Genomic DNA, 24,884 nt, shown 5'->3' on the forward strand with positions numbered 1-24,884 from the left:
TTGACAGGATCAAGAGTATGAGGAAAATGACTTGTACGGAAAAGAAAGCGCTCGAAGGCCGAACCAAGCTGGAACAAACAATTGCTGAACATTGAGTTGGAGAAATTTGAGGCAGACTTGTCAAGCCCAATTGCTGAGTCTGCGACCGAAATTGAAGAGGTCGAGCTGTATGCTGGATGTTCTGGAAAGATGGTCAGTATAGGAAAAAATATGGAACCTGACCTGAAGGAAAAAGTAATTGTCATAGTGAGACAATACCACGACGTCTTCACATGGGGTCCCGAAGACGGCTAGATATTTTCTCAATGTGAAACCCGAGGCCAAGCCCGTCAGACAGAGGAAAAGAACTTTTATCGCCGAGCGACAGAAGGTTATTGAAGCCGAGGTTGAGAATCTGTTAAAAGCTAAGTTCATCGAAGAAATTGAATACCCAAATTGGCTTTCTAATGTAATGGTGGTAAAAAAGGCGAACAATAAATGGAGGATATGTGTGAGTTACACTGACCTTAATAAAGCCTATCCAAAGGATTACTACCCCTTGTCGAGCATCGACCAACTAATAGATGTCGCGGCCGATTATCAAGTGCTTAGCTTTCTCGACTCCTTTTCAGGGTACCACCAAATAGCCATGAATATAATAAATATCCCGAAGACGACCTTCATCACGAAGGCATGCGTGGGCAACCTTTCAGCGTATGGTCAACAAAGTCTTCAAGGAACAAATCGGACGGAACATGAAATGTTATGTGGACGACATGATTGTCAAATCGCTTTTTCGAGATCATGCCAAAGATATCCGAGAATGCTTTAAAAACCTGAAAAGGAACAATATGAAGATTAATCTGAGCAAGTGTACGTTCAGAGTTGCCAGTGGAAAGTTTCTTTTGTTATATGGTAAGCGAACGAGGAATGGAAGCTAACCCATAGAAGATAAAAGCAGTGTCGATATGGAACCCCCAAAGTGCATTAGAGACATTCACAAGTTAACTAGCCGATTGGCAGCACTTCGACGCTTTATTTCAAGGTCGGTCGAAAAAGCATTACCTTTCTTTGTCGTACTGAAAGGTTCCAAAAACTTTGAGGGAGGACCCGAATTCCAAACAGCCTTCAAGCAAGTAAAGGAGTACCTGACAAAAGCCCCTCTGTTGATGAGACCAGATCCAAGGGAAACCTTCAGCTATACCTGGCTGTTTCAGACCAAACTCTGGGAGCGGTGCTGGTAAAGGAATATGAAGGTAATCAACATCCCGTTTTTTTATGTATCTCATAGGCTTAAAGATGCCGAACCAGGTACCCCAACGTTGAAAAATTCGCATATGGGTTGGTCATGACTACTGGAAATTTGCGACAATACTTTCAAGGGAGAAAAATGCAGATTGTGACCGACCAACCACTTAAGAAAATTTTGACAAGATCTGAAGCCTCAGGAAGAGTGGTCGATTGGGAAATTGAGCTGGGCGAATATGATTTGGAGTACATTCTGAGAACGTCCATTAAAGCACAATCATTAGCCGACTTCATGGTGGAATGCACCTTCTCGGAACAAACGGACCTGACTTCCGAAGAGCAGTTGATCCGACAGCCGGAGAAATGGAAATTTTTTGTCGAGGGGTCAGTAGCAGGGTCAAAGTGTGGGGCAGGCCTTATGTTATCATCTCCTGATGAATTTGAGATATGTCGGGACATTCGGTTCACTTTCCCCCGCACCAATAACAAGGCCGAATACGAAGCCTTGCTTGTCGGAGTGAGCTTGGCGAATAAACTAGAGATAAAATATCTAAGGGTGTTCAGTGACTCCATGTTGGTGGTGAAGCACTTCTCGGGAGAATATGAGCAGAGGGATCCTAGAACCAAAGTGTACGCCACCAAGGTAAAATAACTATATCTCTCTTTCCAATCATTCAAATTAAGCCAAATTGCCTGGGAGAATAACGACAGAGACTCAAAGCCTCACTGGTTCCATTTACCTCACCGAAGTGAAGACCCCTTCGATTGATAAAAAAAAATATATGAAAATTCACCAGTGATAACTTGGATGACGCCAATTTTGGCCTTCTTGGAAAAGGGAATATTGCCTCTCAATAAAAAGGAGGCGCAAAAAGTCAGATACAGAGCAACCAACTACACCATCATAATCAGAAAGCTTTATAGGAGGACGGCCTCAACCCCGCTTCTCCGATGTCTGGATAGGAAAGATCAGAAACTCGCTCTCGAGACGGTCCAAGAAGGCATCTGCGGTGAACATCTCTCCAGAAGGGCTTTAGCCTTCAAGATTCTCCGACAAGGTTTCTACTGGCCGACCTTGAGGGCCGATGTACACCAATATGCAAAGAAATACAAACAATGCCAGCTATTTAGTCTCATTCCAAAGCAACCCCTAAGGAGATGGCTTTAGTCTCGAGCCCCATCCCCTTTGCTATGTGGGCGGTAGATATTATGGGAATACTGCCGGAAGTACTGTATTGTGGCTATCAATTATATGACCAAGTGGGTGAAAGTCCGTTCTTTAGCCACTATAACGGAAGAGGCGGCGAAAAAATTCGTGCTGGAATAAGTTATTCTAAGATTTGGAATCCCCAGAGTACGTGTCTCGGACAACGACACTCAGTTCATCGGAAACAAGTTCAGAACCTTCCTGCACCACTTCAGAATTCAGCAGACATTTAGCTCCGTGGTCCACCCTCAAGGCAACGGGGCCATCGAGGCTGCGAACAAGATCATCTTTAACAGCATCAAGAAGAGATTGGGTGAAGAAAAAAGACTTTGGGCCGAAGAGCTACCTTGGGTCTTATGGGATTACCGATCGACACCAAGATCGTCCACAACTTAGACTCCCTTCAGACTAGCCTATGAGATAGATGTCCTCCTTCCAATTGAAGTGGGCCTAGAGTCTCATCGAACTGAAGTCTTTAGTATTGAAAGCAGTGAGGTTGGACTGCGAGCCAATATAGATCTCCTAGAAGAAGAAAGGGAGGCGGACCACCATAGATATCTGAAATATCAACTACAGGCCGCCCAATATTATGACTCAGGGGTGAAAAAGGGAAGTTTCTTCATCGGTGACTTGGTACTAAGGGAACTAGCTACCTCCATGCTTTAAGCAAAGAAAACCTTCAGCCTAATTGGGAGGGCCCCTATTTGTTCTCTGAAGTTTTCAGACCGGGAACGTACAAGCTAAAGATCATGGCGGGGGAACCCATCAAAAACACTTGGCATGGTTCTAGGCTCCGAAAGTTTTTCCAGTAAGCTCGTCGAAGCCCTGTTAGTTCATTTTAATCTATTTATTTATATCGTTTAATTCAGTACCGCAACTTTAATTCCCTAAATGCGAAGCATTTATGACATTGTATGAACTCCTATTTCTCAATAAAAACTACATGTTTCCAGTTTCCATTTTTATTTAGTATTGAATGATAAATTTTTAGTTATATAAATTTTAAAGCTAGAATTACAGACCATCGGATATGGGCAATGAATTAGCCAACATATTAGTTATCCGAAGGCATGCATCCTTCTTTAAAATTTTTACTAAGACCCAATTTGAGGGCAGCGAAGTAAAAACTTCTTAAAATTTCACCAAGGCCCGGAGTTGAGGCCGAAGTAGTAAAATTTTATAAAGTTTACTAAGGCCCAAAAGGAGGCCGAAGAAGTAAACTGTTCAAAAAATTTACTAAGGCCCAATTTGAGGCCAAAGAAGTAAAAAGTTTTTTTTTAATTTTTTTTACTAATGCCCAAAAGGAGGCCGGAGAAGTAAAAATTCAATACGGAAAATAACGACAAGTTTAAAGAAGCTAAGGAAAATAAAGATGCACCAAATGTAAAATATTATACAGACCGCCCCAAGGCAAAAGGAATATAGCCCGAAGGCAAAAGTAATCTAGCCCGAAGGCAATAAGTTTATAGATAACTTAAAGAATAACAAAATTAGTCTGAAAGGTATTCGTCCGGATCAGAGGAAATGACCAAGTGCCCGTCGCCACCGGTTCTGCCGACAGGGTATCCATGCCGACATCCAGCAGAAGCTTATATTCCTAACCCCGGACGGAAGCCCTAATGACGGCCTCGTTGAAGCCCATATCGAAACAACGCTCTTCTGTTCGCTCCGACATCTTTTTTCTCCTTTTGGAGCGCCTTCCTGGTAGCCTTCAACTGAGAATTTTGCTGCTCCACGAGTTTCTTCAGACCAACCACTTCCTCCTCCAGATTCTTTTTATCTTTGGCTAGCGCTGAAGCCTGACCCTCAAACACCTCCAGAGCTCTCTTCACACGCTCCAGCTCCTCTTCAGCCCGGGTCGCCCTGACCTCCGTCTGCGCCACCTCCCTCATCTTTGTCTGCGCATCCTGGACCTTGTCGGCCACATCAGCCGCCCAAGGAACAACCTGGAACAAAGCAAAAAAAGGAATTAAGGCAGGAATAATATAAGGGAAGGAAAAAGCCTGAAATAAAAAGACTAAGGCAAAAGGCATACCATGAAAAGGCGAGCCATGAGCTCGGTGCTGACATCTAACGGATCAACAGTGGTATAGACCGGCTGATCTTTTGGAAGCATCAGTCCCCTGCATAAGTCTGGGCCGACCTCTCTTGCGGTGGAAGAAGCCAAAGAAATAATGAAGTTCGAAGACAATACACCCCATTTTGGAGCATATGTCTCGATAACCTGGACACCAGGAACCCGAAGCCTTTTGCGGGGGTCGACATCAGATTCAGATGCCTCTGGCCGATTCTCACCAGTTAACTCTAGAGAAAGAGTGGGAGAATGAGGAGTTGAAGAAACTGGAGCCCGTGTATCTGCATCCTCAGGATGAGATGTGCCAACAGCCGCCCTCTCTAAGGAAAGCTTCTCTTCAGCCTTCTTCTGTTTTCTCTCCAATAGTGCTTGTCGGGAAGACACTGGAAGAAATAAAACCAACAGAGGAAATGTTAGGTGCTGAAGCAACATGACACAACAAATTTATACAGATAAGTAGCAAAAAAAGAAAACTCGGAAAGCATATAAAGAAGGGAAAGGGTGTTACCACTACCCCATAGAGCGAACAGCCCGTCCCTGTCCCGACTACTGGACAATGGCATCTTGGGCATCTTCAGGGACACTAAAGACCCATAGATTACTGCCTCTTCGGGCTCGAGGGCCAGCATCACTAGTCGAGTCGGTTCGACCTCGCGCCAAACCCCGAACTCCTCTAAGTAAAGGCCGGATCTGTAGCAACAATGTGTGTGACTTTTCTTATTACTGGAATTGGTGAAGCACCAACCCCCTCGGCCGGCTCTAAGGCCGATGGTATAGAACCCTAAACTCTTTCTATTCCTCCAAAAGTCATAATGGAACCAGAATAGTCGGGTCGAAGGCTTGATGTTGGATGCTAAACAACGACACTTGAAGGTGTTGATATGGATGAATCCATTTAGATCCATCTGATCGAAATTAATTTTCATATGTCTGAACAAATGTTTTAACAGCTTTAAAAGAGGGAAACGGAAGCCGCATTTAAAAGCAACCTAGGAAATCTCGATGGCGCGACCTCCACATCGCGAATGGACGGGGGGGGGGCAACTAAAAATCTGGTCCAAACTCTTTGGCTGATAGAGATGGTAACCCCCCTCGGAATTTGGTACTTGGCACATATTATCTCTATGTCTTTAGACTTCAGTTGTGTGTGGTTGTTCGCAGCTGAGAAAGAAGTAATGTCACTGAAGTGGGTCGGGCCGCTTGATACCGAAGGCCCTCTAACATGTAACCAATCCATAATCCCGCATTCGAAGATGAGGAAGGTTAGTCGTGTACTCGGACCACATGATCGAAGATAAAGTAAAAAATTTAAGAAGGCGGCCGAGTAAAACATGTCAGGATCGGTTCAGGGACTCGAGGGATCGACCCCCAAAGTATGTTTTTATGCTTAGGAATCCCGAAGGATGCCCAAGGCTCACAACACACCTGCATGCCATATTTAAATCCCGAAAAGACTCCAAGTAATAAAGAAAAAAAGAAGAAGCAGAGGGTGTGTCTAAAGGCCGAAGATTGTTCTAATGAAGGCCGGATACTATTCTAAGGCTTAAAGATGCCGAATAATGTTCAAGCCCGGGGATAGCTATTTTGCCTTCCCTAAAATCCCCTGAACTAAAAAAAAGAGGGAGAGAAAAAGGAGAATGAAAAGGAAACAGAAATAGGGTCAATTTCATCCCTAGTATTATCCTAAACTACCCCAACAAAGATACATGCAGAAAAAGATAGAGAAAAGGCATACAAAACTTGACATGCATCAAAAATTAAGAAAAAAGAGCATTAAAGTAACACTGATTTGCTTACTTATTTCCAAAAAGCGTAAAGCCGGGTACGGTGACTGTGGAAACTTTGAGATGGAATGACCCGTGATTGGAGCTTTTGCTCTGAGAATGTGAAGATTAGGGACAAATAAAGAGTGAAATGGAAGTAGATGGGAGGTATATATATATATTGTTCCAAAAACATACGTGAAACGTTGGATTTGAAACCAACGGTAGTGATTAGAGATGTTTGGATTTCAACGGTAGGATGGCGGTTGTAATCTCGAGACAGACAACTGTCATAATTAAGATAGTCGCGCCTCCCCAAGTGACTTTAATACCGTCTGAAGATCTCTTCGAATTCCGAAATTTTGGTTCCATCTGGCATTTGTTCGACCGGGCTGAAGAAATGGGCTCTAGCCAGGTATTCCCCAGGCCGAAGCCCAGGGACATGTTGGAGGCCCATCTCACTAGGCCCATCATGTCCGTTTGGGCTGAAGAGGACTTAAAATGTCCATGGGCTGATGAGTGTCAAGACATGAAGCTGAAGGTTGATCGGCCCAGTAAAAGCGACGACGTGTTTTTTTGAGGCACAACATCCACTTCCCCCTTTTGGTGGAATTGACTGAAGACAGTGGAGGATGATCGTTAGCATGTAGGTTATATACATAAAAATAAGGAAATAAAACACACACACATACAGAGATTACAGCACCATCTCGTATTCCGAATTATCCATACCAAAACATGTTAACTTATTCTCACACCGGAGGTGAATCGGGGGGGGGGGATCATCCCTCGTATTCTTCTCTTTGCAGACCGAAGTCAACCTACGGGGCGAAGACCGGATTGGCAGAAATTAGGTTATAACAACATTATGTATAAACAATCTACTATTACACGCACTCCAAAATACAGAGATCAATCGAGAATTGATTGTAACATACACTAACAACAATCATCACTTGTGTTTCCCTTCCAATCATATTATACTACATAAAAGATGGGTGTAAAAATAAAGGCATGAATGATATTATGGATTACAATTATTTTATCTTCATATTTGGGATGAGTATAAAATCTTGAAAAGTTATTGATCGGATCATAATTTTTGAAAGATTATTTTCATCAAAACTCCGGTTGTCAACCCCCAAACTATTCGTCTTTATAGCCACGACCTTGTGAAGAGACACGTGACAAAGGTAAGTGCCATGTGAAAATAAATCATGAGCGAAGATTATGTGACATTTTTAATTAAGTTTTACATTTTTAATGTATGATTGCGTGATCAATTGTATTTACTTAAAGATAAGTCCCGTGCGAATAAAATCACGGGCGAATGTTTAGTTTCCTAACTTTCACACACATTATTTTATGTATTATGCATTAAGTCAGGGATCTTCACGGAAACAGTCTCCCTATATTCAAGGTATATTCAGTATATTTGGTTTGGTTTGATTTATCTAGGACATAAAATCAAATATTTTATTTAACCGCCCTTCAAACTACCTCCCTTTTCATTTTTCACTAATCAACCATATATGAATATTACTAAAGTCATTCATGTTGACCTATAAAAGAATCATTCATGTCGAATACAGGGGAAAATGGAAATAATATAATAATAATTGAGGAGGAACTATTAATCTTTAATAGCGAGGAAGCATTTAAAACTCTTAAAATAATCAAGATTTAGGATTGTTGGAGATACATTTTATTTTTACATTTCCAAATTTGAATAGGGAGCCTATATAAGAATAGAGATGCAACACTCTTTTTTTTTGGTATCCCTATAATAATCATAGCAACCGTTAACACAATATTAAGTAAATTAAAAATCATAATAGGGTAATTTTTCCCTTTAAATAACTTTTTGTTCTGGAAGTTGAAATATTGCTCTGAAAATAACATTACCCTTATTTTAATATGGATGGAGTACAGATCTCTTCGATTGTACTAGGGTGGTCAACGGTATACATTTTTGTGGAGCTCTAGTGGTCAATGTCGTTACAAGATTATTTATATTCATTCATCAAATAAATACATAAATACATCAATATTGTCTTGTAGCACATGACATACCAAATTTCTCCCGGCATTCATAACGAAATTCCCCAATTTTAATAATGATAATAATATTTATAAAAACTTTATGTATTACAACAATAATAAAATATATTAAATTCCCATAAACTCACAACACTTAAAATAATAAATATCAAGGGTTTGCAAAATAAAAAGAAAATTAAGAAAAATCTTGAAAGTAATCGTCATCTTTCGATCGAGAAACATTCTTGTAAGTCTGTTATAATCGTTTCCAATCCAGAAATGATTATCGAGTCATCGTCATCATTATTTTCAATTGAGAAACAATCATTGAATCGTCATCGTTGGTTTGGTCATTATATGATTGATCGTTTTATTATCTAGCACTTTCGTTTTTTTACAAATTTTCAGAAAATATCATATGAGGGGGTTATTATTATCGAAAATAAAAAAAAATAAAATTTTCAAAATAAAAAATAAACTATACATAACTATTCAAAATTTTGAAAATAAAATAAACTATATATAACTATTATCGAAAATATAATTTTTTTTTGTAAATAAACTATATATAAATATTATCAATTTTTTTTAATAAAATGGTTAAAATGTTTATTTTTTATAGTTCAATATCGAAATTGTTAATAAAAAATGTTTGAGGGTTAAGATAAAAAATATGTTGAATTTTAATGGTCAAAATGTAATTAGACAGTGTCGAATTACATTTTTACCCTGACCTATTTAACGATAACTGTGGAAACTGATGGATGAGTGCAAAATGCAGCGTCCAAGAAAGTCTGGGATGCAAAGTGCAATTGTTGAAATTATTGATATCAAAGTGACAATGGTCCAAACCAATGAGGCTCAGTATGCAATTAACACCGTAAAAAACAATAAAACTTCAAATTGCTAAATAGTTTCAAATTAAATTTCATAGCAAGATAGTAATCGATACACCCTGAAAACCAAAATCCATCTGAAGTAGATTAGTTTTGAAGCAAGAGAAAAGGGCAGGCGTATAGTAGAATCGTATCAACTTGATAGATACGTTGTTCCACCCAAACAAGCATTGTGTGTTGGACATGTTTATATATCAGCAACACAGAGAGATTGGTATAGTTCTTTTTTCAAGTATCATCAATAATTCGTAGATAATTGTGTTCTTAAAGAGAATAAGCAAAACTCCAAATGTTAATCACTAACGTGTTTAATGATGATAAACTCTTATCTAGTAGGCACATCAGCAGAAAAACATAGAGCGTGCAATGTCTTTGTGCAATCTAAGTTGCACAAGGAAAGGATCACTCCCGTTAGGCGCATCAGCAGAAAAACATAGACCGTGCAATGTCCTTGTGCAATCTAGGTTGCGCGAGGACAAGAGCACTCCCGGCTGAAGTATGGCTTCCGCCTCCAGAAGAAGTATCAGAGGATTCGTCAAACTTTATTATCTTTCCCACCAGAGAAGCCGTATGGTGAGCATAGTAAACAGGTGCAACTATAAACATGTTTAAGGGTAACACAAGGTTAGTTGATTAAAACTACATACCAAAGCATACTCCACGAAAATAAGAGGAAAAAATAGTACCTATGGAGATTGCAGTAGTACTCCTTTGATACCTAAAGGGAGCCAAAAAAAATAATACGGACAATTAAATTAAAAATTATTATTAAAGAACAAAAAGTCTGGTTTCTGAAAAATTACACATATGACAATGAATGGATGAGATTCTGCATATTGTCAGCTAAGAAACCGATTTCATCAACCAAAACATGATAGTGAGCAGGCCGAGAGGTTCCCTGACATCACATAATGTACGAAACAAAAATGAAAAACTAATTCATCTAGCTCATATCAAAGGATCAACAGTTTTTTATGACCAAACATTAATGGGAAGGAAAGAAAAGGCGGCCACTTACAATCCTCCCTGCCTGAGAACACATGTAAAAATCATAATTTAATGGGTGCACAATATTCGTGTCCACAACAGTACCTGCAAGCTCAGAAACAAAGATACAGGTAACAAGACATATTGGAACATGACTAATATAACACAATGAAGTTCAATGTTTATAGGAGCAGACCAGGAGGAACATTCTGATTCTGATAGGGACCTGCTTGAAACAACTTAGTGTGATGATTCTTTTGAGCAACAATCACTGTGAATTTGGGTATAGATCCCTTACTGTCATACTGAAAAGCCTGGAAACGCAATGAACTAATTTATCTCCACAAAAATATAAGGTGAACTCATGGATGGAAAAATTAATCAAGGTAGTTGATAATCTTTACATGGGTAATAACACAGACATAAGAATATACTAATCATTAATCATGTATTTTAGTAATAAGCAAAAAATAAGAGAGTACCTTTATTATTTGATCAAGCTCATAGTTCAAAACTTGGTTGAACTGTGATTCGCTAACCCCGTCCCTGGGCAAGAGGACATGCATAAGCTTAACGAGATCAACATTATGTACATCAATTTGGCCTTTAATATGTGATACCTGAAGATGATGACCTGAGATGGCATGCGACCATTGCTACTCTTTCTGAATACATCAAGCAATTCCCTAGAATACAAGAATACAGTCAATTAAAGATTAATCAAAAACTTATTTATACCTAAGTGATGAACAAGCTGAACTGATATCCTAGGTTTTAAGTTACAACCTATAAAAATGATTGATCAGTATACTATTTAGGTTACTCAATCTCATTCTCTCTCTTAGCTAGGATAAGCAAAACTTACGGTTCTTTTAAGTGCAGAAACTTGCAAGTCACTAGTCTTATCTCCGATCCCAATAAGAATTAAAATACATGACAAGTATGTACATATATTATACCTTATTATGCCATCATCATCAATGCCATTTGGTGATGGTTTAAATAAACCCTTGATCATCTCAACTTTAGATGATTGTATTCTAACAGCTGCACTATACCTCGATATCAAAGGCCAGGTGTGCGATCCAACAACCTAATAGTAATAATTACAAGCAAATAATTAGAATCATATGCTTCATTTGAGTATAACTAAAAACTAAACAAATACAGGTGCCACGCCAGTAAAATACCGCTGCAATTGAGGGGACATCTGATAGGCCAGGAGAGCCATGAGAAACATCCATGCCCAAAATCATGGTTGGAGTGTCGTTTATCACGGGCACACAAGAATCAGCTTCAATTTCTAGCAAAGAATTAATACCCCCAAGCTAGAAAATAATTGGGGGTAGGGGATAAAAACACGTAGGTGTGAATTTCATTCGTTTAAGTAATGATATATGAGGTATCGACTTCTTCTACTCGATATGACAACTTCCTGACATTGAAAACACAATTACCTTGGAATTTATTTTGAGAAGAACATTTGTGAGGTACTGGTCATTAAGTTTCACTGGTGGGCAAACACATTGTGTGACAATTCCTAGATCAACCAAACATATCTTCTTCCACGGTCCTTGAAAACATAAAATTATGCTAAATTAACTACCGACCAGAATAATATTGGCCCGTGAAATGAAAGTTTGGCTAAAACATACCATAGATATCAGAATTCTTTCTCTGTGGTAAGACGCACAAGATCAACATGGGAGGTCCCCGGAGCTTTGCCTTGAGTTGTTTAATCATCTTTTCCACCCTTACCGACGGGTTAGTTGTTCTATAATGGCGTTCTTCCTCAATAAATGCATCTGGATCATAAATAGCCTGAAGATAAAATAGAATTTATTTGTCATCATTTATAACTAAAAATTTATCGGATGGACAAAGCAAAATATACATACCATCCCCTTTTCCCTTCCACATTGTTTAAGTTTGGACGATAGATCATTCATATCACAACGAGCAGAGAAGTTCACTACTGCCCAATGATCGATTCTGATGGATTCGTAAAGTCTCTGCATGAGGCATAAAATAATTGAGGGTAGATTAGATTTGATAATAAGATAATCAGGATAAAATACAACCAAATATAAGTCCGGACACTCAACATACCTTTCTATTAAAATTCCATTTACCATTTTCGGGAATGCAAACTTCATTTTTACCAATCTTCAGCTGCAATTGGAATGAAAATGAAATGTTAAAGTACCATAAAACCGCGGAAAAAATTACAGGAGAAACAAAAATACCTTTGGTGCAGTAAGGACACGACCAACAAATTTGGTAAGCTGTTTCTCCATAGATATGCCGCAAGCATATAAGAGAGGATCTTCATCATACCGATACTTTTTCATGGACTGACAATGGAAGTGCATTGATCAATAATAAAAATTATATTTTAAAAAAAAATGAACTAAAGAGCTACACTGAGAAATATTAACCAAAACTTGAAAATTTAAATATCCGGAGAAACTTTACATGAGTAAGAACTTCTTTCCTCTCCCGAGGTCCCTGCCTGGACTTTTCCACTAATGAGGCTCTTTGCACAGAAGATAGTGATTTTATATATCCCTGAAGGGAGACCAGGCTACAGAACTAAAAATTACAACATGCAAAAAATCAATCGCTTCAAGTAAAAACTAAATTAAAAGATAAAGAAACTAGAATATGCAAACATATCTCAATCATATTTACTCACCTCCAGTGGGAGATAAATAGGTTTGTTGGGTTTACCAACATCAAGGCACGAAAAGTACGCAGAAGTTTTAAGTTCCAAATTCAGATGTCTTCTGAAGTATTCGTAAACTGTAATCTCCTTAGGTTTCACTTCACCACGGTTACCAATATCTTCAGGTTTTTCTTTCAATATGAAACTTCAAACAGAAAGAAACAAAGTGAGAATCAATTCACAGGCCTCTTCGTTTGAACATTAGAAAATGATGAATTAAAAAAATTAAACAACTTACTATAGCTCGTTGCAAGGCTTCTCACTCAACCCTTTTATCTTAAATTCTCTGTTGCTATGTGTGGCCTTGACTCTCATGTTTCTCAGCATTTTCTTGGCCTGTTGTATTTGTAAAACAACAATTTAATAGACACAAAAAGAAGAAGCACAATGCAGGTTTTTCAGGTGTTGTTTTATGAATTACCTTAAGCCAGTCTATTCTACGAGCATCCTGTATACCCTGATTGGCTCTCAGGAAATCAATTACAGGCCCAGGAGTAAGGATCATGGTCGTTGACACGTCTGAAGAAATGAATGAGTAAGTGGGCATCAAGTGATATAAGGGCATCAAGTGAAATAAGTGTGTTAGACATATAATCTTGAAAACAGGGTTAGGCAGAAAAAATATAGCATCCTTACCTAAGTTGAGTGACAATCCTCCCTGAGTAGGACGAAAACTATAATGGAGACCACGACAAGCAGAAACCCCTCCTCCAACACTAGTAAGCATCCTAGAGTCATCATGGAAAAATGACTACCTCACCAAAAGGCAATCCCTGCATATTCCATATTCATAACAGTAAGAAATGTATCATCTCAAAATGCAAGTTTCTTAATTGGTTCTGGTCGTCTAGATACCTTTTAGCTGCTTGCTGTCTCAAGACAATGTCAAGCACCCTCAGTGCATCTTGAACTTGTTCAGTGTCAGCTCCATCCAAAATAGAGTTCAAAGGTATCTTGGTCGCATAGTTGATCGCCACTATGTAAGATTTTGAGAAAAAAGATTGCCTAGACCTTTTACCAGGTTCACCAAACCTGGATGCGATTTCACTGATATGAAGATGAATTCAATTGCCATCTTGTTTAAATGTTTCATGACTATAATATAGTAATCAAGTAAAGAATTAAAGAGACAACAAACCGTTTGGTAAAGGATTCCTCAAGCACAACCGTGAACTCCTGCTTGTTTCGGGGTAAAGGCCCCATAGTAAACAAGGCTTTCTCTCCGTCATATGCAAACTTCTTACCAGCAAGTTGTGAGGAATACGTGTCGTACAGCTTATCCATAATCTTTCTTCCAATCACCTTATTCTCAACAGGGGTCCTGTCTTCGTAACTGATTAAAACCTGTAGAAAATATACTAAATTAAATACTTAAAATTCATTAGTACATGTCTCAACCCTGAAATCCTGATGGAACTTACACTATACTGGTAAAAAATCTCATGTGGAGACTTGACAGAAACTTTAAAATGGTTGGATTCCAATTGTATGCGACTTCCACTCCTACCAAATCCTGGCCTAGTAATCATACCACGTTTCGCAGGATCAACTCGTTCAGGTTTCACTGCAGCTGGAATATCTGATGATCCACATACATTCTGGATGCCTGTTTTCTCCATGATTTGACTTGACAACCTGCAAATTTAGTAGTAGACATTTTATAAAAATTTAGAACCACAATTTAACAAGCATCACCTATTAGTTATTTTTAAACAAGGGTGAATACTAAAACTGTAGAACAAAATGTCACATCCTTAATAATATCAATCTTCCAAAGAAAATTTAAGGCCATAAGGTTGATCGTGGAGATATAAATAAGAAATACGTGAAATAGTCGAGAATATAAATTTACGCTAAAAGTTGAAGTGAACAACTAAATTACAACAATATGTATTGTGAAACGGAGGGAGTATATATAAACAAGTCAGGATAAACATCATTACTTAAAAATTTGTTTGCTGCTAAAAATTGGTTTACCTTGAAATTAAATATTAAGTATTATTAGCAGAACTGTAAAGAGACTTCTTAAGCTCAGCATTTTTGGCAGTTATGTGTTGATTTTTCTTCTCTGGCTTTTCATCATTTTCTCTGTTGTCTTTTCATTTGTGGATCGCATTGTGTAGTAACTTAAAATGGAAAAAAGTGGGTGCCTCTAATTTTTAAGGGAGAGTAATATTAATTATTAATATTAATCAGCCACACCTTTGATTCTATATTTAGGACCTGAATTTTGCATGTCTCCCCCATAATAATACCCATAATAATACAATACAATTTACTTGTTACCAGAAACTATGCAATATTTAATGCTTTGTTCGCACTGCAGCAAATAGAACTTATAAAATAGTGCAACTTATGCAGAGATGTAACAGAAGAAATAAAAATTGCATATTTATGTTATTATATAATTTGCACTATTGAATTAAGTAGATATATGTTATGTTTATGCAACTTATATCTACGTAATTGGATAGTGCAAAATTTGCACTATTTATGTTATTATATAATCTGCACCATCCATTTTTTTGCTCAGCATGTCTCAAGAACAAAATAGTTTATGTTATTATATAATTTCATATTTTTAATTTTTGTACATATCCATATTTTCAGTTATGTTTATAAACTTTTATTGCATATAATTATTCAAATAAGTAGATATATGTTATGTTAATTGCTGTATTTTTATTTTTCTATATAATATAATGTTATAATTAATTTTCTTTTTATAGCATAGACAGTTCTACTCTTTATTTGCTACTATCTTTACAAATTGTATTATAATTATATTTCTTTTATTTTTAACATCTGATAGCCTTTTTCCAATCTTCTTACCAACAAGTTAAAAGTATTAATAGTTGGTTGACTAGTGAGATTACTAACCCGAGTGTTTATAAGTGAATGACATACACTTAAAAACATATATTTATAAGACTTATATAATATTTGTAAAATTTATCTAAATTTGAATTTGAATTATCTTAGTTACTTTTTAGATTGGTTAAATACAAAAAATTAACATAGTTATATAAATATATATATATACACATACATATATACATACAATACATACACACATACATAGAAATATACATATAAAAATACGTACATACACATAAAAATATACTTATTAAAATACATGCCTATAAATATACATGCATATATATCACATGCATCACATGTACGCAAACTGAGGTGATTATAATATATTTTGAAGTTAAGAAATATTTAAAAATAAAGGACTTTATAACATATAATTAAGCAAATTATAATTAGTTAAATTACCGTAATTTTGGTCATTTAAAGTAATTAAATTAAATATATGATTTTTTAAAAATAAAAATCTTAAATATAGATAAATAAAATGAGTATTTGGATTTTAAGTTAAAGATTTATTTATTATCTACTTCATGTAGATATTAAACTTTTATATCATATTTTTTATTCAGTTAAAATTAACTATTATAATTATTTAAAATTTGAATAATAAAATTGATTAGTCAATTTTTGGTCAGTTAAAAGATTAATGAATATACATACATATATATACACACACATACACACACACACACACATATATATATATATATATATATATATTATGTATGCGCTTGCAAAATTTGCATGAAATATCGTTAAAGTGCGTACTAATTGAAATATTATATGTCTGCAATATCAACTGATTTAAAGTATTGTAAATATGTAGTAAAACATGTATAAAATGTTACAATTTTGATAAAAAATAGTACATATTCCAAGTTAATTTGATATGAAAAACTATTGTAGTATGTGTAACTAAAATAAATTCAAAGTTATAACCGGAAAGGACAATCCATTTTTTTTGTTTCACTTCAGACATATCAAAATATAACAATAGTTGATAATATAAAATTCAGAAAAGTCATAACTCTAAAGTTCAAATAATTACAGTTTCAATTCTAATTTCAAATAACATCATAATTTGTAACAGAAAATTTGATGAATCATTCATCGATAACATTAATCGTCATCTTTTAATGTACCACCAGCCTTATTTATGTCCATGTTTAATCAAAATGAAACCAATCGGGAACACATATATAAACAGAAATTAATTGTTAACATATAGAGAAAACACATCAGTTAACGAGAAAACACATTATATACACAAGATATTAAAAGAAAAAATGAGAAAAATCAACGGAATAGATATTAACAAGATATTGGCAACTAACAATTAGCATAACAAGAAATCAAGAATAAAATTATAGAGAAATGAAATCTTACAGACAATAGCGAACGACCAAAGAAGAAGATGTGAAATGAGAGCGTACAAGCGGCGGGCGGGAGCGACTACGTTACAAATATATACAAAGCGTAAATGAAAAAGGCCTAGGTTAAATCTGTTAACCGAATTGAAAGTTGGACCAAAAATTATGGACTAGGCTAAATATGTAACGAGCCCATAATAATATGTCAAATAGCCGCTTGATTTGAGTTGGGCGAGGGTCAAAATTTGTTAAATTTAGACCCCTGCAATTTATATGGGCTTGTAAAAAACAATACCAAGAAACTTTAATATTAGATGGTTCAATTCGTTCGACGAAAATAAAGGGTAGGCGTCGTCGATTTTTATGGGAGGTCGAATTATGTTCATTCATAACATCAGGGTAAAGTTAAAATACGTCATTCATTCGAATTATCACAAAATTTAGAGGTGTAGTTAACTTACGTCATCATTCCAATAAATAGTCTATTTTAAAAAACTGTTGAATATTAATCATTAATCTATTAGTTAAATACAAATTTTATAATTTTTTAGCAAAAGTAACTTCTTTTATTTATCATTTTTAAAATTGACATTCTTCATGTGTATATTACAATATACAATAATTATGAATAAAATCGAAATAAAATAGCATTTAATATTATTTAATATGCAAAAAAACTGAAAGAAATTTAGTAATTATGATGTACTAATTGAGTATTATTTATTTTAGTCATAACTGAAATGCCCATTTTATCTAGGAAAATTTATTTTTTAGAAAAATATTTTTGGTGATGTTTACATACCATGAAAATTATTGATAGAGATGATCGCTATCTAATTCAAACTGTCATGACCCGACCCATAAATAGAATCAAATAGTTAGTTAGTTAAAGAAGGCGGGAAAGGGAGCTAGTATATGAGAGGATGGGGGGTTGTCATTTAGGGTATATTTTGGAACAATTCAGTTGTAAGTCTGTATTTCTTCCCATTCTGTTAACATGTCAAACTAGTATTCAGTTCATTAAACCATTTCTTTTAGTACAATTCTTGACAATTGGTATCAGAGCTCTCGATATCTCGAAATCAATTCTGTTGTAATGGCGAATAATACCAGATCGAAGCATTCTGAAGATTTATGGAGAGAATTAGAGAATCGAATTCAAGAAGTAAGTAATTATTGTAATAAGAAGATTACGGAGAGTACTTCGATAATGGAAAATCATTTAATCAATAAGATGGAGCAATTGATGTCGTTGGTGTCTGGGTGTGATGCGAAGATTGAAGCTTATAATGCTTCAATAGAGCACATAATCAAGACTAAGATTTTTGGGGTTCTCAAAAACTCTAATTGGGAGAAGACAGTAGGGAGAGATGGTGAAATATTGGTTGATAAAACACCTGTGTTGCAAACTCCAGGTTCTGGAAGATTCAAGATTGGGGTAGAAGAAAATGCTGGAAGTAGCAGAGATAGGGCTCCAAAGACTCTCTGGGTTCATCAACCGAGGTTAGAATTACCCTATTTTCTGGGAGATGATCCAAGATCTTGGATCTGGAAGTGCAATAAGTTTTTCTTGCTTCATCAGGTTAGTGATTCTTGTAAAGTTGAAATGATTGAACTATATCTTGATGGTAAGGCAGATATATGGTATCAAAGTTTTAAGATGGTTAGTGGTAAGGTTTCTTGGGAATTCTTTTGTGAATCTTTAATGAAACGTTTCAATAAAAATGAGGGGTTAGATGTTTAGGAGGAATTCAATAAACTAGTTCAATCTCATACAATGTTGGAATATGTATAAAAGTTTGAAGAACTTAAGGCCTTAGTATTGTGCAAAAATGGCAAGTTGGGAGTGTTGATGGAGGAATTTGGGAGCAACAAAGTTTGAGGTTCATAGCCGAAAACAAGATCTGTGATGACGGTTCTTCATCGGAAACGTGAACAGTAATCGGTGGATCCGATGAACAATATTCGTCAGAAAAGATGAACAGTGTTTGGTGGTAGTGACTATTGGGGGCTGAGATTGCTTAGGGTTAGTGGTGGCTCATTTGCGCTCTCGCTTCTAACCCCTTATAATTTGCCTATGTACCCCTATTTATAGGGGATCAAGACCATGTAGTTCTTGGGGAAAAAGAAACCTAATGGGCTTAGATTTCTTATCCCGAGGCCCAGTAGGAAACCCACTGGAAACCGTCTTCTACTAGCTTTAGGAATGTCCACCGATGAGGCCCAACCACAAAGGCCCAAGGCTCGTCCGCGGCTTCGAGACTTCACGAATGAAGCATCTCCCTGGCCAAGGATAACCCTCCGCTACTAGCTGTTTCTCTAGTCCACGGACGCAGGTACACCCATGGTTCACCCCAAATATTGGACGCATCCTTGTCCCCCGATAAGGAGCCCCTACCAGATTGCAGGACAAGTGATCCCAAGCTTTTGGGTGCAAAGTGCAGGATACTCCGAAGTCTCCCAACGAGGACACCCGTTGACTACAGAGACAGAGCTCCCAAAGCACACACCAGATTTCACAGCACATCCCCAATGAGGACACCCATTGACTACAGGAGGAGGTCTTCAGTCCAGGCATACCCCTGGAGGTCTCTGATCACGGACACCGCCTTTCCTGTAGGTATGCTACAGAAAAGAGTACTTCAATAGAGTAGCTGCATCAAATAGGTTAGTAATAATAATCTCCATCTTCCTTCAATCTTCCAGAGAACCCGGCCAAGCAGTCATGTTTGAAGTCTTCACAAGGTCTTCCGTTCATTTAGGGCGCGCCCTAAGGCTTATCATAGGAAGAGATTCGATCAGGAAATTCCCCACCTTTCCTTAGTAACTGGGCGTGCCTTCCCATCATGCTGAGGGTGCGCCCCTTCATTCATGGGGTCAAGTGACAGCAACTTCTTCATCAGCCATCAAAATATAGGGCGCGCCTTTCATACACACATGGTGCGCCTCCTTTCCTTCCACAAGGCAAACAACTTTATCTGTTCCTTGATTTTAGGCATTCCTTCCTCAATTTTGACTATTTTTATCAATCTTAATCTGAATATTGTTTATACCAATTTTTGGGCATAACAACTACCCCCCAAATTCCATATGCCATTGAAAATGGGATTGGATTTTTTTTCCTCATCCTTATCAAAATCTGTATAAACATACTTTCCAATATTATTTTTCTGGGCGCGCCTTAAACAGGGCTTAATCTGCTTAAAGTTCTTATTTTCATGCATTCTGAATTTCAGATTGCTGTCAATCTTTTGAGGCGCGCCTTCCAGAGGGAGCGTCCTAAAATTTGAATTATTTTGAAACGGTTCCCCTAATTATTCGGAAATCGTGCCTGACATGATTGATGTAATTTATTTTTAACAGCTGTCACTTTTTCAGCTATAAATATCAGCCACATCTTTTCTTTTTACTTTTACTCCTTCTCTCCTACTTTACTCTTCTTCAAAAACTCACCACACCGGCGGGAAGACATTTTACCCGGTGTCGACCTCAATCCTCCATCGTTTCTTCAATTTTTTCAACTCATCTCTTTCTCCAATTAAAAAGGTACACCCGACTCTTTTCATTTCTGAGTTTCGTCTATTAAAGCCTTATGCATGCCACAAAACTGTTCATCTTCCATTTTTGAATGTACAAGTTCTTGTATGTATCTGTGTATATATAAATGTATATATCCGTGTTTGCCATTTAGATCCTAAATCACAGGTAATCAATTTCAAATTTGTGTTTTTGGGAATTTCAACCGTTAGTATCTTTATGCCTTAGAAAATCATCACTTATAACCTACACATCACCATATTTATTTTAAGATTCTGCCAGCAGCTTAGGGCGCGCCCTCATAGGCTTCTCTCACCAAAATGAAGCCAAGCTTTAGTTAGAGATGTACCCTTGGATACGCCTTTTCCTTGAATAGGGCGCGCCTTATTTTAAAACATTCCCTTAGACTAGGATTTTTATGGCGTGCCTCCTCCTGATAGGGCCCGTCTTTTGTTATAATAGGATAATTTTTAAGCCCACCCATTTTATCGGGGCATGATATCTTTTCAATGCACGCCTTTCATTGCTCTTTATTTTTCCTTCTTCTTACTTTCTGAACTGGGCGCACCTTCAATCTTTCTTAATTTTCTTGACAGCTGGAAAACGAGGGCGCGTCCTCTCCTTTTTACCCATTCAAGGATTTCCTTACCAATTTGGGAATCTACTCGCCTCCAAGCACCTACTTCAACCCTCAACCTCCAAACGCCCATCATACTTCTGAATTTCTTAGCCGGGTGGCACGCCTTCTTCAGGATTCCAAAAGAGGTACCCTGATGGCGGAGTCTTCAAACAATTCTTCCACAGACAACATTCCTTTGTCTCGTAGACATGGGAAACATAAACTAATTCAAAAAGAAAGATCCCCAGCTCCTATTAGCACATAATTAGACGATGACGACTGGTTCGAGAGCTTGAATGCTGACAGATATAGAGGTGTCGAAAGAGGCGTTAATGTAGATGCAGGGCCATCCAAAGTCTCCTATAGGGCTGTTTCTCCAAGCCTATCTCCACAAAAATCACAGGGTACGCCTACTTCTCCTATATCTGAGGGCGCGCCTGAAGGAAATGTATCGCCCCTTCGTGATGAATTAAATTTCTTTGATGAGGACTCCTTCTAGTTTTTCACTTCTCCTGAACCTTCTCCAATCCCCTTCCAGCACTGGGAAGTTTCTGACAGTGAACTAGACTTTGACTGGAACGAATTCGAACCATGCAATGAAGCGGTGAAGAAACGTTTTAGGAAGGAGCATGGAAAGCTTTTCTGCGTGGGCCTGTCCTCAGCCTGTTCAGATGAGCAACTAGAAGGGCTCATGGAGTTTTATGATATGGAAGGCATATGGGCGCGCCCTTTAAGCTTGATGCGCCCCCATATTTTCAACTATGGGAGGAACTTTAAAATCCCTAGAATGGTAACCGGCCCTAAGCTGGTATCTTTGGGTATAGGCGCGCCCTTACATCCCTATCTTAGGGAAGTGATAGAACTCTATAACGTGGCTCCACTCCAACTCTCTCCCAATAGTTACAAATTTATTCTGGCCCTGTTCATTCTCTACATGGACCTGGGTTTTCCTCAACCTTCAATGGCTGAAGTCACTTATTTCTTTAACCTGAGAAAGTCTGACCACGGGTACTACTACTTGGTTGTAGACAAGCAGTATAATAAGAAAGGTTTCTCCTCTGGCAAGCTCAGCCATGAAAAACGCTGGAAGGAAAACTTCTTTTACTTGTATGATGTTCCCAGATTAAGGATAAGATTTAACAAGTCACCAAGTAAGGGCGCACCCTTTCTTTCTCTTTTCCCTACATTATTTCTATGTTCCTTTTTTCCTTTTTTACATCATTATACTTTTTCAGACAGACCAGTGGCCAAACCACTTAAGGGCGAGCCCAAACAACAAGCTGAAGCCCTTCTCAGAGTGGCTACTGACAGGTGGAACTTAAAGACCTTAGTCACCTGGACCAATTTGATGCGAGTCGGAATTCTTTCTGACCAAGTAGGAACGAAATGTAAATACGTAAAATTTAGGAAAGGTGCCCCTGTTTCCCGTGTCATTGACCTAGATAGTGAAGAAGAGGCTGAAGAAGAAGAAGATGAAGCAGAAGACAGCTCTTTTCAAGGCCAAGATCCTTCTGGTTCAATCATTGCAAAGTCTAAAGGCGCGCCTTTCTATAATTGGCACGCCCTAGCTTCCTTTTTGTTAGCTTTTGTATTAGCATACTAGATATAAATTCCTGTTAATGTTGTTAATCTTTCCGCCCCTTAGGGCGCGCCCTTTCACTCTAGGTGTATCACTTTATACATATTTATCAATGTTATCTTTATCAATTGCCTTTATTGCTTTGTTCAGCACACCTAATTGTCACGTTTAATTAACATGTTTTATATTTTATGTAGAAATGGCTCCTCCAAGAATCCCCATATCCTTCGGGGCGCGCCCTGGTGACAAACCTAAGCCTAAGCCAAGGAAAGATGCTCCTGCAGCACAGGCATCCATCCCAAATCCAACTCCTAGTCCTCAAACAACTCTTGTCCTGAAAAGGCCCGTAATTGACCTTACGGATAAACAGGGCGCGCCTAAAAGGCATAGAACAGAGGGCGCGCCTTCGGGCTCATCTGTTGTTTTAAATTCCCTCGGCCCCATAGGTTCCCTTCATGTTTCAGATGAAGAAGTGGAACAGTAGCAAGCCATGGACTTGGAAGAGGCCACTCGTGCTTCCATAAAAGCATCCTGCCAGTTATTCGTCCACTCCACCCGGGTGGTGGACAAGCTTCTTGAAGAGAGAGCGCACCTCGAGAGGCTACAAGGTGATAATAATATTTTGAATAACACCCTTAAAGACAAGGATTTTCTGCATGCCAAAGATATCAAAGCCAAGGACTCTGAAATCTCTTCCCTCAAGGATGATGTGGCCAATCTTACTTCTCAGCTGGAGATTGCCAACAAAAAGGCTAGCTCTCTCCACACTGAACTTGGTGGAGCTAACTTGAGGATTGAGTATCTTGAGGAGCAACAGAAAATGGGTTGGCCTGATGAGAAGATGGAAATGACTGATGAAGCATTTGCCAGTGGTTTCCACTTCTACAGGATTGGTTTTATGGCCAATGATCCTGATTACACTTTTGATAAGTTTGGGGAGGAAATGGTTGCTGAGATGATAGAATTCAAGAAGGAGCATGCTGCTGAAATCAAGGCGAGGAGGGTAGAGCTTGGATTAGAGGAAGAAGATGAGGGCGCGCCAAGAGAGGAAACCTCTAAGGACGCGCCTGAAGCTGATCCTACTGTTCCTCTTCAAACCATTCCCCCAATAGACGAGTTTCAGGGCGCGCCCTGATTTATGTTTATCCTGCATTCGTACTTAAGTTTCAAATACTTCTGAGGAGCCAGCCCTCTTTTGATGCTGTGTAAAGTTGTACGACTTATTTTTTGCTACTCTTTTTCCTTTGCACTATGACATTTCGTATGGCTTAATAAGATTTTATCTTTTTCAGTATGCATAAAAATTTGTTAAGGCACTTCGACTTTTTCTTGGCCATTTTATATTTCCAAAAACATGAGACTCATACTTTCATGATGGCGCGCCCTTATATCATATTTCCATAAATCTTCAGTCAGTTTGTTATGACTTATGTCACTACTGGGCGCGCCCTTTGTCATTTAGAGAATATTTATTTAGCACATTCGTGTGTGTTTTTCATGTTATTGAGATCTATAGACTCCTTTCCCGGAGCATGAGGGCGCGCCTTATTTCTTTTTACAAATAATAAGTACTTTTTCTTATCAGCGATTCCCTTGCGATAATTCACTGGAGTGCCAGCACAATGGCGCGCCTTAATCTGGAGGACTTTTACCTTAGTTTATTTTACTAGCCATATACTTTTATTTCTTCGTCGACAGTTTTTTTTAGGCGCGTCCTTTCATGTATGCATACTATGTTATCTTGATTATGAAATAACAATTATTCGATAGGGCGCGCCTTAACATAGGGCGCGCCTCTGGTTTTCTTCAAGTGAAAAATTTTCATGCCAAACAGATAAAGCAATTTGAAGTAACTTCTTTCTTTTATTGATAATGCGCTCTAGTGTACAAATTACACCAATCCCATGGCTACTATGCTCTATGGGGAAATCATTTGAAAATTTTCTTCCTTCTGCTAGTTCCAAGGTTTGCAGTCACATGTAC

The 24,884-nt window shown here is 37.7% G+C and overlaps 1 pseudogene; it reads right to left on the bottom strand.

The window, feature by feature from the left end:
- Window positions 1–9,408: 9,408 nt before the first annotated feature.
- LOC141697866 (protein argonaute 16-like) lies at window positions 9,409–14,538 on the bottom strand (annotated as a pseudogene).
- Between the last annotated feature and the right edge of the window lie 10,346 nt (window positions 14,539–24,884).

This window comes from Apium graveolens, chromosome 11 (assembly GCF_009905375.1).
Source record: "Apium graveolens cultivar Ventura chromosome 11, ASM990537v1, whole genome shotgun sequence".
Classification (NCBI taxonomy): Eukaryota; Viridiplantae; Streptophyta; class Magnoliopsida; order Apiales; family Apiaceae; genus Apium; species Apium graveolens.